Source organism: Jaculus jaculus, chromosome X, assembly GCF_020740685.1.
Source record: "Jaculus jaculus isolate mJacJac1 chromosome X, mJacJac1.mat.Y.cur, whole genome shotgun sequence".
NCBI lineage: Eukaryota > Metazoa > Chordata > Mammalia > Rodentia > Dipodidae > Jaculus > Jaculus jaculus.
This window is the reverse complement of record NC_059125.1, coordinates 92331020-92351403: the sequence shown is the minus strand read 5'-3', so window position 1 is coordinate 92351403 and position 20384 is coordinate 92331020. Positions and strand designations below refer to the sequence as shown.

The window sequence follows — 20384 nt, the reverse complement described above, 5'->3', positions numbered from 1 at the left end:
ATGTGAGTAATGAGAAAGAAACTGCTGCAAAGGAAGTAGAGAGAAGAGCACACCAGCTAGAAGTAACAGCTCTGAGGCACAAGGAATTTATTATTCTCACTGAAAATTAAAGCATCCCATGTGTAGCATGAGTCAGGGCCATGGTCCACTTTGTATATAATTGAAAACAGTCATATATGATCTATAGGCGGGTCTGACAGAGAGATGTTTCACAGGAAATTTTCTGTGCCCAGGCATGGGTCCTTGGGCTTCTTGCCCCAGAAGTGCAGAAGACATGGTGGAAAGTGAATTGCTTCCCCAAGGATGACCCTTCCAAGCCAATCCACCTTACAGTCTTTTTGGGCTACAAGGCAGGCATGACCCACATTGTCTGAGAAGTTGATAGGCCAGGATCCAAGGTGAATAAGAAAGAAGTAGTGGAGGCTGTCACCACTGTAGAGACTCCACATATGGTGGTTGTAGGCATCATGGGCTTATGTGGAAACCTCTTGAGGCTTCTGTACCTTCAAGAACATCTTTTCTGAGCATATCAGTGATGAGTGCAAAAGGCACTTCTATAAGAACTGGCACTAATCTAAGAAGAAGGCCTTCACTAAATACTGCAAGTAATGGCCAGACAACATGGGCAAGAAGCAACTGGAGAAGGATTTCAGCATCATGAAGAAGTACTATCAGGTCATTCTCATTATTACCCATATCCAGATGTGCTTGATTCTTCATCCTCAGAAGAAGGCCCACCTGATGAAGATCCGGGTTAATGGTCGCACTGTGGCCGGAGAAGCGAGACTGGACCGGGTAGAGGCTAGAACATCAGATTCCCATGAACCAGGTGCTTGTCCAGGATGAAATGATTGATTCCATTGCCCTGACCAAAGGCAAAGGCCACAAAGGTGTCAACAAACGCTGGCAGACAAAGAAGCTACCCTGGAAGACCCACCTAGAGCTGTGCAAGGTTGCCTGTATTGAAGCCTGGCATCCTGCCTCTGTGGCTTTCTCTGTGGCTCCAGCTGGCTAGAAGGGCTACCATCACCACACTGAGATCAATAAGAAGATCTACCAGACTGGTCAGGGCTACCTTATCAAGGATGGATAGCTGGTTAAGAACAGTGCCTCCACTGATTATGACCTGTCTGCCAAGAGCATTAACCCACTGTGTGGTTTTGTACATTATAGTGAAGTGACCAATGAATTTGTCTTGCTGAAGGGTTGTGCAGTAGGAACCAAGAAGTGGGTGCACACCCTGTGCAAGTTCTTGCTGGTGCAAACCAAATGGCAGGCTTGGGTGAAGATTGACTGGCAGTTTATTGATACCACTTCTAAGTTTGGCTATGGCCACTTCTGGACCATGAAAGAGAAGAAAGTACTCATGGGACCACTCAAGCAAGACTACATTGCACCAAGGAGAGTACTTAATGTCAGAACAGTCCCCAGCTGGTGGGATCTTAATAAAAGCTTTTCCAATGGAATGAAAAAAATAACCACTCATATATATAAAACAATAGAATGGGTAAGTAGAGGGTTACTGTCTATAAGTTCACACTCAGACAAGGTTATCTCTCACTTCTCTTATTCTTAATATTTCATTCATAAATATAATGGAATCTTAAATTTATGACACCAAGCACTCCTTTTTGAGATATAATAATTTTGTGGTTAGCCACCTGCAGTTTATCACAATGTTTCATGTTTATTTGTCCAAAGTTGACCTGATTGAGTTTTTAAAATATTTTATTATTTATTTATTTGTTTGACAGAGAAAGAGGGAGAGATAGAGAGAGCAAGAGAATGGGCATACCAGGGCCTCCAGGTACTGAAAATGAACTCCAGATACGTGCACCCCCTTGCGTATCTGGCTTACGTGGGTCCTGGGGAATTGAATCTGGGTCCTTTGGCTTTGTAGGCAAACACTGTAACCACTAAGATATCCATCCAGCCCCTGGTTGACTTTTTAAAATATTTCCTTTTAATTTTCAAATTAGTCTTTTACTTATTTTGTAAGGCAGAATTATTCTGTAGTGGTACATATCCTATTGGTTCAGAATTGGGTTCTGGGTTCTTATAGAACTCACTAGAATCTGGTCTCCACCACTGACTAGCTAAGCAAATCATTTCTTAACACCTGTGGCCTCTGTTTATTTCACTTTGAAAATGAAGGAACTCACTATCCTTAACACATAAAACAACAGGTAAACAAATGATATAATAAAGGCAACAGCCTTGGTCCAAAGTAAACACACAATGCAGTGTTTTTCTCTTACCTTTCTTGAGTCCATTTATCCTACCTGCCACAGACATTGCAACTTCACTTTTGGTTTGAGAAGGATTGCTGCATCACATTTGTTTCCAAAGATCCCATTTGAGAATGACTTAGCTTCCCTGAATGACACCGTTTTTGAGGTAACCTTTTCATTGAAAAATAAAACAGATCCAAAGCATACACATATAGTTAATGAAGTATCATAATGTTAACACAATCTTAACTCCTACCTAGAATCATATTACCCACAAATTCCCATGTCCTTTATCCTAATCATAATACCATACTCTCTGGAGTAGCACTACAAGTAGAATGAATGCTCACATTTCTTTGTGCTTTTATCATTAGATATGGTAGATTAGTCATTACTATGTTTTCTTTTCGTTTTATATGTCCTATCATTTTCATATTCTACATACTTCTCTTTTACTTTACATTTTACTTTAGAATTTGTTGTATAGTTATCATTAAATATACAGTTTCATAGTCTATATGCTGTTAACTGCCTTTTCATGTTGCAATTTAATATATTCCTTGCATCTTGGTGTCTACTGAGCATTGGCAATTGAATGTGAATGTTTAATAATATTCATCTGATCCTTTTGGCAAGCTATTATTACAATGCATTATTTCATAGGAAGCTATAAGGTATGACTATATCTGTTTTTATGGTTACAATCTCTTCTTGATGCCTATGTTTATTGACTTAATATAATAATCAGGTTATAATTCTACCATTTTTTAAAATTATTATAGTTCTTTCATAAAAGACACAATTTTTATTCACACAAGTTGGTTATACACCAGTTATATTTCTGTAGGAAAGATAAAATAAATGTTTTCTTTCTCCTTTATTTAGCAGAGAATTAAATATATACAATTGATAACTATCATCTTATTTAGGTTACAAAGTATTATATGTAGATGTTAGAACATAATGGACTTACACATATTTATGAAATTTTAAAATATAATTTTTTATTTATTTATCTTTGGTTTTCCAAAGTAGGGTTTTACCCTAGTCCAGGCTGACCTGGAAGTCACTACGGAGTCTCAGGGTGGCCTCAAACTTATGGTGATCCCCATACCTCTGCCTTCCAAGTGCTGGGATTAAAGGTGTGTGCCACCATACCCGGTTATATTTTATTTTATTTGTAGAGAGAGAGCAAGAGAGGGCATGCCAGAGCCTCCAGCCAGCGCAAATGAACTCCAGATGCACGAACCATCTTGTGCATCTGGCTTTACATGACTACTGTAGAATCAAACCTGGGTTGTTGGGTTTGCAGGCAAACACTTTAAATGCTGAACCATTTCTCCAGCAAATTATGGCATTTTATTACATTTTTTTAATTCAAAAGTCAAGTTTCCCCCTTTTTGCTCTTAGTTTTAATCCTGAATCTAAGTAGACAGAACCAATGCAACTTTTTGTAACTTACATATGTGTCTGCTATAGACTCATTATCAACTTATCATGTACCTTTCCTATCACAGAACTTTTAGTTTAGGGAATGGAATCAAGTGTCTCTCCAAAGAGAATTGCTTTATTTTAGTGAGAAGTGTTATTTTGAGATTATTGCTTCTGACTTTTTCAATATGTACAATTTTCATACAATACACAAAATCTTCAAAAACATAATTATATATTTATAGTACACAAAATAAGAAAAACAATTATATATTATGTAATTTCTATGTCTGCATAAAATTATGAGTTCAAATTAATACAAGAATTTTTATTGTGGGGTTATTTATTCTTTGCTATATTATATCTGTATCTCCCATCCACATGAAAATCATCTTTCTCAAAAACATAGAGGATGATAGAATTCACATCTGTTTGATCCAATAACAAAAAACAGTGACAGAATAAAAATTAATAATACTAAAACTCTCATGCCATTATTATTACTTAAAATAATTGAGTATTTTGATATGTTGCTTCTTCATCTGCTCATCACTGTTTGAATTGTGTTACATGTACATTGATATACCATATAGACACACACACACACATGTTTTTCTTTTCTATTTTGACCTTAATTTTGTCTTACTTAATGATATGTATTTAATGATCTCCGCTGATCCATATGTTTCTATCCATCTTGCAACTTTTGTTGTTTGAAAGTTACTCCTGGGCTTCTCAGAAAGTTACTTTGTGAAAAATATTTAAATCCTTGCATATGGATGACTTTTCTTAACTCAGTTACTCTGGGTGCAAAAGTCTAGATTGCATTTTCACCTGTTAAATACTTAAAATGTGTTATCTTATTTACTTGTGGCATGAAGCATTGTAAAAAGTTTAATGAGAGTCTAATTTTCATCCTATTAAAAATCATGTTTCCTTGATTTTTGTATAGATTAAAGATGTTTATTTTATTTAATAAGTTTACTATAATATGGAAATAAAACTATGTAATGTGCTCTTTTCTCTGCTATAGACAGCATGTATAATGTAAGCCTACAATGATGCTTTCATTCCTGTTGTGAACAGTTTGCTTGAGAGGGGAAAGAGAATGTAACCAGCAATCCATATGTAGGAGTATGTAAACTGAATAAATGCTGATAATCCTTGGCCTTTTATCTACTTAATAGCTTATGGTCTTTGTGTTTCTAATCATGAATATATATTTCTTTTCCATATTTAGTATCTTTATAACTAAATATTAGTTATTGTGTCCTAGAGGACAACCATAACAGAATATTCATTAATTTAATTGGGACCTTGTTTATAATTTTTCTGTCAACCATAATCATTTGTTTATTTGAACTAAAGCCACCTACTTCATTAGAAGCATCAGTTTCTGTCAGTAAATTAAAATATGCTTGACTTTTATAATTAAACTGCAAATTTAAGAAGTTGATTTCTAATAGGATAGGCAATGTTTATGTAAGATGACAACAGAAATCAAAGATAGAGTCCCAGTTAAATTTAGCCTATGTGATAATCTTAAACACAGGACACTAATTATGTAGATGATGTTTTCTGACAATATTTCCCTCATTGTCCTGAGTTCCAAAGTTCATCAGTAAGCCTTTTCTTTTTCAAAACAAAGCATGTTGAAGCAAGTTAGAAAAAGGCATGCAAGGAGATTTCACAGAGTGGCATTTTGCTCCAATATTTTCCAATTCAATCTACACAAATTAAATTAGTCAAAATAACTAAAATCTTTTATTTGTATCATCATTTGTCATTAACAGAAACAGAAAAAAATGTGAGCATAGTATACATTTTGAAAATTAAATTTGGGAGTTTTAACGCTTGTTAAAGCTGGATGAGCATGCACAAGTTATTAGGCTTTCCTTTGTTTCAGTGTCATCACTGAAGGGTGAGAAATGATGACATACTTATACAATTTCAAACAAAACTATAGATTAGGAAAATGGCATAAACAATTTTGTAACAGGGTAGTTGTTTTATGTAATATGATTTGTTCAAATACTCATTTATGGTTTATTAGCAAAGTAAACCAAGAGGCTTTATGTTGAATGTACTGTGCACAGGCCATGTTACTCTTGTTACAACATCTTATTTTTTTGTTTTAAACATATCAAGTAATGGTTACTTCAAACTCTATCTTGTGTATGGAATGGAGATAAAAGAATGGAAAGAAACCAAGAAATCATGCACTCAGCTTTTAGTCCAACTGCAGTGTTAGTTTAGCTCCATTTTGAATTACATTGTCTCTCATAAATTGACTTGGAAATCAGTTTCTAAATACAATTTGTCCATTCTTTCATCTCAGTAACTATAAACTAGTCAGCTGAATTTGATATTTTCATTAATGGGTTGGGACTGCTCACTTGCTTTAGGCTTATCCTTATTAACACAAGCTCTTGCTGAGATAAACAGTACCTGGCTGCCAACCATAGACTGAAGGAAGCCAAGTTTGATTTTGGCTATTTTCTTCTAGTAGTGACCCCCATGAGCATCTACTTCTCCTTTTTGGCTACTTTCCTCCATAACCAGTTTCCTATTTTCTTGCCAGCCTCCATTGTTACCTTATATCACATCAGTGGATATCTAATAAGTAGAATCTAAGAAAATAATCACTGAATGCATTGTCTGTAAGTATTGTTGTTTCTCTATGGAAATCCATGAAGGAAAATAAAAGGCTTAAACAGACAAATATGATGGCAAATATACTGAAAATAAATGTCATTATATGACCCATCACAAACTCTGCTTATAGGGTTTCCTTCACAGGTACAAAAGCCACAGAAGTTCTAATTGGTCTGTGCAAGACAAGACAATTATTAAAATTAAACCAATAAAACTTATAAATCTCTGATATTGCCTTATTTTCTTATAATTTTCATCTTTATTTATAGTGTACACAATTCTATAACCAGTATTAAATATATGATTCATTATGTTCTTATTACTATTGGGTTAAATCTACATGGTTATACAGAGTACATATATAATTACTACTAGGATGGATAATGAATGGGACTTGTGAATAAAAGGAAAATAAATCTATTAGTCATAAGCATGTACCCTTCTGAGTATCTTCAGTTTGTGTTTAGAGCTGAAGATACTATATCAGTTAACTTCTCATTGATTAGATAAAATTTCTGACAAAAATCAGCTTAAGGGAAAGTTCTATTTTATGGTACATCATAGTAGAGATGGCACAGCAAGTGAAAGCCACATTATTACTTACAATTACAAGTTAAGGTGGGTCTTCTCACCTCAATTAACATAATCAAGATAATCCCTTATGGTGATCCCTTATAGGTGATTCAAGTCCTGTCAGTTTGGCAATCAATATAAACCACCACAGTTACCAAAGCCTATATTTAATTCTTCTAACTCATAACTAGAAACTCAGAAACCATGTGGTCTTAAGAAAATAGACAATTTTGACCCCATAGATATTGGTTCTTGGAGACTGAAATTCATGATTAATGAATTACATGAATAATTACAGACATTATATGCAAAATTATACAATTATTCTGCAGCCAGAGTCACTGATGTTTATAGATAAACAATAACATGGCAGGCAGTTTTTAAAAGCACAAAGAGAACTCTATTGTGAATGTCACTGCCTTAATAACAGTAGGTACATTTGAGATATGGAAGACTAGATTTGGTGACCTAAATTTAATTCTTTTGTTTCCCATAATTTCTCCAATTATTCACTTGTTAGCTGCTTATAAATGGCATATATTTCCTCGCTTTTACTCCCAGCCTTGGTGAGAATCATTTTCTACTTTGGTACATGACAATGTACTAGATCTCTGGGAATAGTTACTCCTGGATATGATTCTGGAAACAGTAACAAAGATCAGATACCTTGCAAATATCCTCCTTTAGCTTTCTTATATATACAAAGCATATTAGACTGTTGGGAAAATGCAATAATAGACCAATGAAATAAAAGTCATAAAATTGAATTTCAATAGTGGAAAGAATAAATAAATAAATATGTATGTGTGTGTGTAACGAGAGGTTTCTCAGCAGTTAAGGCACTTACCTTCAAAGCCTAATGAGCCAGGTCTAATTCCCCAGCATTCATGCACAAAATAGTACATGCATCTGGAGTTCATTTGCGGTAGTAGGAAGCCCTGGTATATCCATCATCATCATCATCTCTCTCTCTCTCCTTCAAAATAAGTAAATAAAATTTATTTTAGAAATGTGTAGATACAGGCTAAATGCAATGGCACAAATAATTCAAGTAAAGAACATTTTAAATTATAAACGACCTCAAACCTTAAAGAGTATTTTTTCTAATATTTCTACTGTCTTTAAGGGAATTTTCTTCTTAAAAAGCTCACAGTGGCACTATTTAATACACCTCTCTACCATTGAGAAACTCAATTCTTACTACAGACAGTGGCTTCTCTAACCTCTAGCTTTCCAGCAACTACCAACAGATAAAATCATAGAACTCAATACATTTAGTAGTGTATTTTCTAAAATTTCATATATGAATAAGAACTATGTATACATGAGTGAGTAGATGATATGACTGGTGAATGTAGTCTTTAGCATAATAGTGAAAGACAAACTTTGTTCCTCTAAGATATAGTTACATGAGGTATTTCTCTGTGTGGGAGGTATACATACTAGTTTTTCTTGCCTTATTATCACAAGCTTAAGAAGGCAATGAAACTCATTTTATGTACAATTAATGAAAGCTAACAAAATATTTTAGTAAGTTTAAGTAGTATATCTCTTCCTCTTTCTCTCTCCGTCTCACACAGACATATAGGAATATTATATTTATCAGAGACCATGCAGTGTAATTTTATGTTATGAACTGACTCCAGAGCTGGAGAAATGGCTTGGCAGTTAAAGACACTTACATGTAAAGCTTGATCACCTGGGTTCATTACATCAATACCCATATAAAACTCAATGCTCTAGGTGGTAAATTTTCCTGGAGTTCATTTTCAATGGCTGGAGGTCCTGGCCAACCCATACTCATTCTCTTTCTCTCTGCCTCTCTCTCTCTCTCTCTCTCTCTCTCTGATTTTTTCATTTCTCTTGAATAAATAAGAAAATAAAACACTAAAAATTTACAAGGATATATCTTGCCCATTAATGGTGAAAAATAATTCACAGCATTATGTGTCTATGCTTATTATAATTGTGCATATATTCTACTAGTTTTATATTCATATTATTACATTATCAGAATACTGCCACTTATTCCTATACTGTCTTTATGGGCTCATTGTATATTTATATTTACCATGAAGTTTAGTAGTAGAAAACAGACCTTTTTTGAAAATTTTTAATTTTTATTAACATTTTCCATGATTATAAAAAAAAATCCCATGGTAATTCCCCCCTCCCTCAAGCACTGACACTTACCCCTTTGAAAATCCATTCTCCATCACATTACCTCCCCATCTCAATCATTGTACTTACATATATACAATACTAACCTATTAAGTAATCTCCTCCCTTCCTTTTTCTTCCCTTTATATCTCTTTTTTAACTTACTGGCCTCTGTTACTAAGTATTTTCCTTCTCACACAGAAGCCCAATCATCTGTAGCTAGGATCCACACATGAGAGAGAACATGTGGTGCTTGGCTTTCGGGGCCTGGGTTACCTCACTTAATGTAATCCTTTCCAGGTCCATCAATTTTTCTGAAAATTTCATAACTTCATTTTTCTTTACTGCTGAGTAGAACTCCAATGTATAAATGTGCCACATCTTCATTATCCACTCATCAGTTGAGGGACATCTAGGCTGGTTCCATGTCCCAGCTATTATAAATTGAGGAACAATAAACGTGGTTGAACACATATTTCTAAGTAAATGAGATGAGTCCTTTGGATATATGCCTAGGAGTGCTATAGCTGGGTCATATGGAAGATCAATCTTTAGCTGTTTTAGGCACCTCCACATTATTTCCACAATGGCTGGGCCAGATTGCATTCCTCTTTTTCCACATCCCTCCCAACATGTATGATCATTTGTTTTCATGATGGTGGCCAATCTGACAGGAGTGAGATGGAATCTCAATGTAGTTTTAATCTGCATTTCCCTGATGACTAGTGACATAGAATTTTTTTTTTTAAGATGCTTATATGCCATTCATATTTCTTCCTTTGAGAATGTTCTATTTAGCTCCATAGCCCATTTTTTGATTGGTTTATTTGATTCATTATTATTTAACTTTTTGAGTTCTTTGTATATTCTAGATATTAATCTTCTATCAGATATATAGCTGGTGAAGATTTTTTTCCCATTCTGTAGGTTGCCTCTTTGCTTTTTTCACTGTGTCTTTTGCGGTGAAAAATCTTTGTAATTTCATGAGGTCCCAATGATTAATCTGTGGTTTTATTGCCTGAGCAATTGGGGTTGTATTCAGAAAGTCTTTGCCAAGACCAATGTGTTGAAGGGTTTCCCCTACTTTTTCCTCTAGCAGTTTCAGAGTTTCAGATCTGACGTTAAGGTCTTTAGTCCATTTGGACTTAATTCTTGTGCATGACGAGAGAGAAGAATCTATTTTCATCCTTCTGCAGCTTTATATCCAGTTTTCAAAACACCATTTGCTGAAGAGGCTGTCTCTTCTCCAATGAGTATTTTTGGCATTTTTATCGAATATCAGGTGGCTATAGCTACCTGGACTTACATCTGAGTCCTCTATTCTGTTCCACTGATCCACATGTCTGTTTTTGTGCCAGAACAATGCTGTTTTTGTTACTATGACTCTGTAGTATAGGTTAAAATCAGGTATGGTGATACCACCAGCCTTATTTTTGTTGATCAATATTATTTTAGATATTCGAGGTTTTTTTGTGATTATGAATGAATTTTTGGATTGTTTTTTCTATTTCCATGAAGAATGCCTTTGGAATTTTGATAGGGATTGCAATAAATGTGTAGATTGCTTCAGGTAAGATTGCCATTTTCAAAATACTGATTCTTCCAATCCAGGAACAAGGGATGTTTCTCCACTTTCTAGTGTCTCTTGCAATTTCTCGCTTGAGTGTTTTAAAGTTCTCATTGTAGAGATTCTTTACTTCCTTTGCTAGGTTTATTGCATGGTACTTTATTTTTTTTTATGCAATTGTGAATGGGAGTAATTCTCTGATTTCCTCCTCTGTATGTTTGTTGTTAGCATATATGAAGGCTACTGATTTCTGTGTGTTTATTTTGTATCCTGCTAAATGGCTGTAGGTTTTCATCAGCTCTAACAGTTTGCTAGTAGAGTCTTTAGGGTCCTTTATGTATGGAATCTTGACATCTGCAAATAAAGATAACTTGATCTCTTCCTTTCCAATTTGTATCCCTTTTTATAATTTTTTTAAATTATTTATTTGAGAGAAACAGACACAGAGAGAAAGACAGATAGAGGGAGAGAGAGAGAATGGGCACACCAGGGCTTCCAGCCTCTGCAAATGAACTCCAGATGCGTGCACCCCTATGTGTACCTGGCTAACGTGGGACCTGGGGAACTGAGCCTCGAACCAAGGTCCTCAGGCTTCACAGGCAAGCGCAGAAATGCTAAGCCATCTCTCCAGCCCTGTATCCCTTTTTTGTGTGTCTCTTGCCATATTGCTATAGCTAAGACTTCCAAAACTATATTAAATAAAACTTAGGACAGTGGATACCCGTGTCTTGTTCCTGATTTTAGTGGAAACGCTTCCAGTTTTTCCCCATTTAGTAATATGTTGGCTGTCGGCTTGTCATAAATAGCTTTTGTTATATTGAGATATGTTCCTTCTATTCCCAGTCTCTGTAGGACTTTTACCATGAAGAGATGTTGGATTTTGTCAAATGTTTCTCTGCGTCTAATGAGATGATCATGTGATTTTTGTCCTTCAACCCGTTTATGTAATGTATTACATTTATAGATTTGCGTATGTTGAACCATCCCTACATCTCTGGGATAATGCCTACTTGTTCAGGGTGAATGATCTTTTTGATATACTCTTGTATTCTGTTTGCCAATATTTTGTTGAGAATTTTTGCATCTATGTTCATGAGGGAGATTGGTCTGTAATTTTCTTTTTTTGTTCTATCTTTGCCTGGTTTTAGTATCAGGGTGATGCTGGCCTCATAGAAGGAGTTTGGTAGAATTCCTTCTTTTTCTATTTCCTGGAAAAGCTTAAGAAGCAATGGTGTTAGCTCTTCCTTATAGGTCTGGTAAAATTCAGCAGTGAATCCATCTGGGCCTGGGCTCTTTTTAGTTGGGAGATTATTGATAACTGTTCAGATCTCCATGTTTGTTATAGGTCTATTTAAGTGATTAATCTCATTTTGATTTAAATTAGGTAGGTCATATCGATCAAGGAAATCATCCATTTCTTTCAGATTTTCATACTTTGTGGAGTATATGCTTTTATAGTATGTCCCTATGATTTTTTTGAATTTCTCTGGATTCTGTTGTGATGTTACCTTGTTCATCTCTGATTTTTATTAATTTGTGTCTCTTCTCTCTTTCTTTTGGTCAGATTTGCTAAGGATTTATCAATCTTGTTTATTCTTTCAAAGAACCAACTCTTTGTTTTATTAATTCTTTGGCTTTTTTTGTTTGTTTGTTTCTATTTCATTAATTTCTTCCCTAATCTATATCATTTCTTCCCATCTACAGATTTTTGCTTTGCTTGTTCTTCTTTTTCCAAGGCTTTAAGGCGAAGCATTAGGTCGTTTACTTGTGACCTTTCTAATTTCTTAATATAGGCACTTAAGGCTATAAATTTCCCTCTTAGTACTGCCTTCATTGTGTTCCAGGTATTTTGATATGTTGTGTTCTAATTATCATTTGATTCTATAAATTTTCTGATTTCCTTCTTGATTTCTTCATTGACCCATTCATCATTTAGTAGTGTATTGTTTAGTTTCCATGATTTTGTGTATGATATATAGCCTTTCTTACTACTGATTTGTTGTTTATTTCTATTGTGGTCAGATAGAATGCAAGGAATTATTTCAATTTTCCTGAATTTGTTAAGATTTGCTTTGTGTCCTAAGATACGGTCTATTTTAGAGAATGTTCCATGTGCTGCTGAAAAGAATGTATATTCTGCAGCATTTGGATGAAATGTCCTGTATATATCTGTTAGGTCGATTCCTTCTATGACCTCACTTACTCCAGATGCCTCTCTGTTTGCTTTTTCCTGAGATAACCTGATAATTGTTAAGAATGGGGTGTTAAAGTCACCCACCAACATTGTATTTGTTGTTATCTGTGACCTTAGTTCTAATAGTGTTTGTTTGATGAATTTGGGAGCCACCATGTTAGGTGCATATATGTTTAGGATTATGCTGCCCTCCTGTTGGAGTGTGCCCTTAGTCAATATAAAGTGACATTCCTTATCTTTCTTTACTGATGTTGGAGTAAAGTATACCTTGTCAGATATTAGGATAGCAACCCCTGCTTGTTTCTAGGCCCATTTGCTTGAAACACTGTTTTCCAACCTTTCACCCTAAGATAATGTCTATTGTTTGTAGAATTGTGAGTTTCTTGGAGACAGCAAATTGTAAGATCCTGCTTTTTAACACAGTCTGCAAACCTATGTCTTTTTGTTGGGTCATTGGGGCTGTTGTTATTAAGATATATTATTGAATATTGAAAGGTGTGTGTATTTATGTTTGCCCCCCCTTTTTTTTTTTTTTTTTTGGTTCCGGTTCTACCTGTGCTCTCTTGTGTTAACTAGTATTTGAGTATTGGTGGTTTTTTTTCTAGGTTCCTTATATGTGTACTTTTCCTTTTCTTCAGCATGGAGGATTCTATCAAGTATTTTCTGTAGAACTGGTTTTGTCTTCAAATACTCCTTTAACCTGCTTTTGTCATGGAATGTCCTTATTTCTCCATCTATTTGAATGAATAGCTTTGCAGGATAAAGTAACCTTGGTTGACAGTTGTTATCTTTCAGGACTTGCAATATATCACTACAAGCCCTTCTGGCTTTTAATGTTTGTGTTGAATAATCTGCTATAATCCTGATGGGCTTGCCTTTGAAGGTAACTTGATTTTTCTCTCTAACTGCTTTCAATATTTTTCTTTGGTGTGTGTGTTTGGAAGTTTGATTATAATTTGGCGAGGAGAGGTTCTTTCCAGGTTTTGTCTGGCTGAGCTTCTAAGGGCTTCCTCTATCTGTATTGGCACCTCTTTCCCAATTTGGGGGAAATTTCCTTCTATGATTTTGTTGAAGATGCCTACTATGCCTTTGGAGTAGAATTCTTCTCCTTCTACTATGCCCTGAATTCTTATATTTGATCCTTTCATAGTGTCCTGAATATCTTGACATTCCCACTCATACTTTTCTATAAGTTTGTCTCTCTCTTTGTTGGACTGTATTAGATCTGCCGCCTGCTCTTTTAGCTTAGATATTCTGTCCTCTCCTTCATTCATTCTACTGGTGAGATTTTCTACAGAGTTTTTTATTTTATTAACTGTGTTCTTCATTGCTAGTAATTCTGACTGGTTTTTCTTTATGATTTCTATTTCCTTATTTATGTCTTTTCTTGCCTTCTTTATTTCATTAAATTGGTGTCCTGCGTCTTCTTTGATTTCTTCTTTGATTCCTTTGATTTCCTCTTTGATTTCTTCTTTGAATCTTTTGATTTGTTCTTTGACCTCTTTGAACATATTTGCAATCATTCTTTTGAAATATTTCTCAGGCATTTCCTCTAACTTGTTCTCACTGGAGGTCATTTCTGATGCATTAATACTTTTAGGTGGATTTATATCATCTTGCTTTTTAGTGTTTCTTGTGTTATAATGTATATCTTTTTACATCTTGGATTAAGTTAATGCTTGGATTTTCTAGCTAGCCGGGTATTCTTAGCTGTATCAATTGATTTGATGTTATATATTTTCAGGGTAGGAGCTTAAGGTGTTAGGTGTGGCTCTTAAGACTCTCAGAGTGTCTGCAAATGTGTTCCTAGGGGTCGAGTTTCCCTGCTATGGGAGTATTCAAGTAGGGTGAGTGGAATAAAATACAGGTAGATTCTAAAATTGAACTAAACACTGTACACATTCAATCAAAAACAGCCCCAAGTATGTATGCAAAAGTAGTTATTAAACAACCAGATCCTCTATCAACAAAGAGGTTAAGATTTCTGTTCTGTTGAGGGATCTAAGTCAGCTTGTGACCAAGCGAGACCATTCCCTGGTGCAATCCCTGTTACCTTGGATGATTTTGGTGTCAGTCAATTTGCTGCCTTGGTCGTCGGGCTGCTGTTCTGATTTCTGGAGCTGGGCGCTGGATTTTCCTGTGGGGCAAACCGAGCCTGGCAAGTGTGGCCCTGCAGATCAGCACCACTGCTGCTAGAACTGCTGCTGCTAAAGCTGCCACTGCTGTGTCGGTCGCCATTGTTGTTGAAGCTGCTGCTGCTGGGCCCACCTCTGCTGCTCCCTCTGCTGCTGCTTCTGGAGCTGCCACTGCTGGAGCCACCACTGCTGCTGAAGTGCTGCTGTATCCACTGCCACTGCTGCCACTGAAGCTGCTTCTGCTGGATCTGCCACTGCTGCCTCTGAAGGTGCTGTTGCTGCTGCTGCTACTTCATCTGCTGCTGCTGGGACCACTGTTACCAGTGCCAGAGCCACTGATGTTGCTGCCGGACTCTGCTCCTGCTTGGGTCACGCTGTCAGCTCAAGTTGGTGTGACTGTATCCCGGGACAACTGCTCTGTTTGCTGGAGCTGGGCTCAGGCGGTGGGGGAGGGGAAGGAGCCACAGCTGCTCTAGTTCTCCCGCTGTTCCATGTGTTCTTCTGCCTCGTGGTCTGCTTCTCTATTGCTCACTGCCGCTCTCCCTTCATGTTTCCTGAGTTGTGGAGAGCTCCAGTGTGAGTGGAAGCTCCCCGCACCTGGCTATTCCTGTGGCTCAAGCCACATCTAGCGGCTTTCTGGTGCGCTGCCGCAGCTGCTGTGGTTGGCAGAGCTGCTGAGGCCACTTTTGCCGGCCTGTGCAGGCTCTGGATGCTCTGGATCTCTTCTACTTCTCCTCTGCCGCTTCAATTTCCTGTACACCTCACTTTTTAGTAAAAGTGTGTATTTTGCTGAGTTTTTTTTGGTCTTTTTCCCCCATAGGCTGCTTCGGCATGGTACCTGCAATGCCATCTTAACTGGAAGTCTGAAAACAGACCTTTTAACAAAGCCAATTTTAAACAAAAAAGTCATCAAATCTTGCGATATAGTTTCTGGCTGCTGAATGATCCAGATAAGCTTTTGAATTTTTACTTTCATTTGGCTTAATCCAAAGGAAATTCTTTAGGATGGTAGTGTTTCAGGAGGAGCTAGTTGCTAATTTCATTTAGCCTATTTCCACCAAGAGGAACATTTATTAATTATGGTTTCATAGAAGTTCCCCAATTTCCAGGTTTATTTTACTATTATTCACCCAGGTACAATTATGTCTTTTTAAGTGAGCCAGTGAATTGTTAAGAGAATTAGTACAAAGGTGAAACCAGAAAGTACCCTCCCACCCTACTCTGTGATTGAAAGAGACAGTTCCATGGAAAAACTTTGGGCACAAAGTATAAATTGTATGGTTGTGTTAATGTCCCCATTTTGACACCTGAATATGCTCCCCTATCATAATAGTCCTCAAGCAAAGGAGGCTTTCTGGCTAACAGAGCAATGGCTGGAGTGATAATGGGCAACTCTCACGGTTGTTCCACACTTTGCTGGTGCTGCCTCTCAGCCACTTTCCATTGGAGGTATTATAGTACTATACAAACAATTCCTTATTTGTTCATGCTTTGTTGTCTGTCCATTCCATTCTTCATCTGGATAGACAAGGACCCAGAAAAAAAATAACATGTTTACAAGAGATCTAAGTCATTATGTTAGCCATATTTACTTGGAGAGCTGCTGCTTTGCTCTAACAGTGTTGGTAGTTCACTATGACTATTAGATTAATATACTAACATACCCTTACATATTTTTATAATATTTATTCATTTATAAGCAGGGAGAGAAAGAGAAAGAGGGATAAAATGGGTGTATCAGGGCCTCCAGCCACTGAAAACGAACTCCAGATGCATATACCACATGAGGGTACCAGAGAATCAAACCCTGGAAACTAGTCTTTTCAGGCAAGTGCCTTGACTGCTGAGCCATCTCTCCAGACCCTCATACTACACATTTGGGTCCAAGGAAAGACAATATATTTAATAGTACTTTGGAACACCTAAAATAGTCACCAGAATAATATAAAATTTAGGGTAATGGTAACATCTATACCTGTTATTTTCCAAACAATTCCTCTCATATACCATTACTTGATTATAAGAAAGGGGATTTAATGTTTATTTAAAAAATAGAAAAAGGTTCATTTCTAAAGTTAGAGGAGGCCATTCAAGATTGTGACTTGTGAGCATTATGCCTCTACATGAAAACCCCATATAAGCATGGCTAAATAGGAAAGCTATAAGCTGAAGAACCAAGATACATTACTCCTTTAAAAAAATAATCTTAATAACCAGGCAGTAAAATATTCAGCTCCTGCACATATGATCCTAGTCATTAAAATAATTTAAAATAGAAAGAAAAAGACTGCATTGCTGTCAGCCTCACTGGGATTTATTGAAGCTTATAGATAGAGGGGAAACTCCATAATGACAGAAGAAGCTGTCCAACTTCATATGTCCATGCAGAAAAAGAAAGTATCCCATCAGCATCACAGGAAAACACACTCCAGGAACACAGGAAAAACTCAAACACTTTGCATTTCTTAGTCTGGAATTCAGAACCACCCATAGTAACAAGCACCACAGGATTATATCCCCTTATCCTCAAGGAAGATGCAAATACAAGAAACTTTAACAAAACTCCTGAATCTGTTGAGGGACATCTATTCAGAGTACCACAGAATGATAACAGAAATATAAAAAATACAACAAAGGAAACTCTTACCAAAGTTTCTAAGCTTTCTTCTGACAAGTTTTATATCATAGTCTTTTCCTATCCCTCTATATTATACCCCACTCCTCCATATACCTGTAACTGAACCCATCCTTTTGCCCAAACTGTGTTCTATTTTGATGTCTTTTTCATTGTATTTTTGCCTTCCTTCATTATTCATGATAACATACTGATGGGCTCAATATTGTCCAGGTAATGATAGCCAGAGTGAGGTCATGAATTTCTCAACCACTACATGTCCAGAGCACAGTGTTCCAAAAAACTCCTCCCCATCCTCTGGCTTTTGGAGTTTTTCTACTACCTCTCCCAAAATGTTCCCTGAGCCTTGGTAGGCATAACAAAAATGTTTGTTTGTTTTTCATTGAATCCTGAGCATTTACCTATCTCTATTTTTCTACACTTTGATGGGCCTGAGTATCCCCTGTAGTAAGAAAAAGCTATGATTTGTAGGTGAAAATTCCTTTCACAGACTCATTTATTGAACACTTTACCTCCAGATTATCACATTTTTGAAGAGGTTCTGGAAACTTTTGGTCATGGGCCTAACTTGCGTGTTTAGGGCCATAAGGGAAGAGCTTGAAGATTAAATGTCATCTTTGCTTCAAACCCATACTCTCTACTTTCTACACCATGTATCAAGAAGTTGTTGCATGTTCTCATGGGTAGCTACACAAGCCAATGTCTTTTCTGACATGATGGATTATGAACTAACATAAATCTTTCCTTCCTTAAATTGTTTATGCTAAGTATTTAGTCACAACAATGGGAAATGTGTCCTAGCAATGAAATGTGATCATAGCTTATAAATTATCGTTGTTGATAACAGTAACATTTACAGTTTCATTAGTGGATTTGCAACTTCTGGTGATTCAATTTATTTCAAAATAAAGAAAAAAATAGTTATGACCCCACAATGATTATGGATACTCCAAAAAATCCATTCTGTTCTGAACCTAAAAACATTTTGACATAGAAGATAGAGGGGAAGAAAAGGAATAAGACAATGAAACAAGGAGGACTACTTTGAAAAAGAAGGTCCGTCAGTGTAAAGAGGGCTGGAAGGAGGAGGCAAAAGAGAATAACTTGATGGGAATTTGACCAAATTATAATTTGTTCATATATTAAATTTCAAAATAAAATTATATAAATAATTACAAATATTATATAGTTCTTTATGATCCAGAGAGAATAAAAATTTCTCAGGAAATGTGTAAGTACAATTGCTAGCAAAACCCAGGTGATTTTGATCTCTAGACTTTCTATAATATTGTTAGAACTATGATCACACATTAAAGATGTTGAAAAAGGCAAAATTACATATATTGTATTTCTATAATTCCTATAATTCCTTGTTTTAGGAAACCTTGGATCTTTACGTTAGACTATGAGTTTTATGATGATGGAAATTAAACTACATGCATGTCTGTATTTATAGTGCTGGGCATGGCCAATGGTGAATAGTTGCAGTTCGAATGTATTTCTATAAATTCTTCCCTAGGAAACTGCAATTTTATTTTGAAAAATTATTTTCTTCCTTTTTGAGACAATCTGGTGGATAGGTAATCAGTGTCGAACTATACTGCCTGTCAGTAGTAAATGAGTGACCACTTACAATTCAATTAATTGCTCTCACCATAGAATTAGGTTAAAGATGAAAAGCAATCACACTGAAGGTAACTGACATTCATCTATTCCTAAGGGAATAATAAATATGATATAGCCTTGTATGTTTTTAAAACTTGAAAATTTCATAGTATAATTATTATAAAATTATTAAACATTTTATTTTATTTGAGAGAGAGAGACAGTTAGAAACACAGAGAGAGAATGGGTGCACCAGGGCCTCAAACCACTTCAAATCTGGTATGTGGGTACTTGGGAATTTAACCTGGATTGTTTGCCTTTGAAGGCAAGCAACTTAACAACTAAACCAGCCATTCATATCATTTATTTTTCAGTTTTTCATTTAACATAATGTTTTAATTATGACCCTTATTGGCACATTAAGAAGAAATTCATTTCAAGCGAGTCAAAAATTAACACATTAAGTAATATGAAATTTATATGTTCCTCAATATTTCTTTGTGTGCAGGGTACACATGAATGTGTGCAGATGAATGTGCATGTGTGTACATGTTTATGGGGTTCAGAGGCTTATGTCTGGTATCTTCTCAAGTGATTTCCATATTGTTTCTTGTGGACAATTTTCTTACATCCAGAGCAGTTCTGACAAATTCTTGAGAAGCTAACAGACCAGGTACCTGTGCAGGGCTATTACTTTATATCATATACTGGGTCACAAAGTCTGCCTCCACATATTTAGTAAGATTGACATAATTCCCTGCATGATATCAGATCACAATGCTATACTGCCAAAAATTAACAACAAAAGACCCACCAAGATTTCCAATGGCACCTGGAAACTGAACAGCACACTTTTAAACAATAAATGGTTAGTGGATGAAATAAAAAATGAAACTACAAAATTTTTAGAACTGAATGAAGAAGAGAACACATCATACTAAAACTTATGGGACACAATGAAGGTGGTCCTCAGGGGAAAATTCATAGCACTCAATGCCTTCATAACAAAGACAGAGAGATCCCAAATCAATAACCTGAACACCCACCTCAAGGCACTGGAAAAGCAACAAAAATGCAACCCAGAAAGCTCCAGAAGGAAAGAAATAACTAAAATCAGAGCAGAAATTAATGAATTGGAAACTAAGAAAACAATTAAGACAATTGACAAAACAAACAGCTGGTTCATTGAAAAAATAAG

At 35.9% G+C, this 20384-nt stretch overlaps 1 pseudogene; it reads left to right on the top strand.

Moving 5' to 3' along the window:
• The first annotated feature begins 204 nt into the window (after window positions 1-204).
• Window positions 205-15887, top strand: LOC101612124 (annotated as a pseudogene).
• The last annotated feature ends 4497 nt before the right edge of the window (window positions 15888-20384 follow it).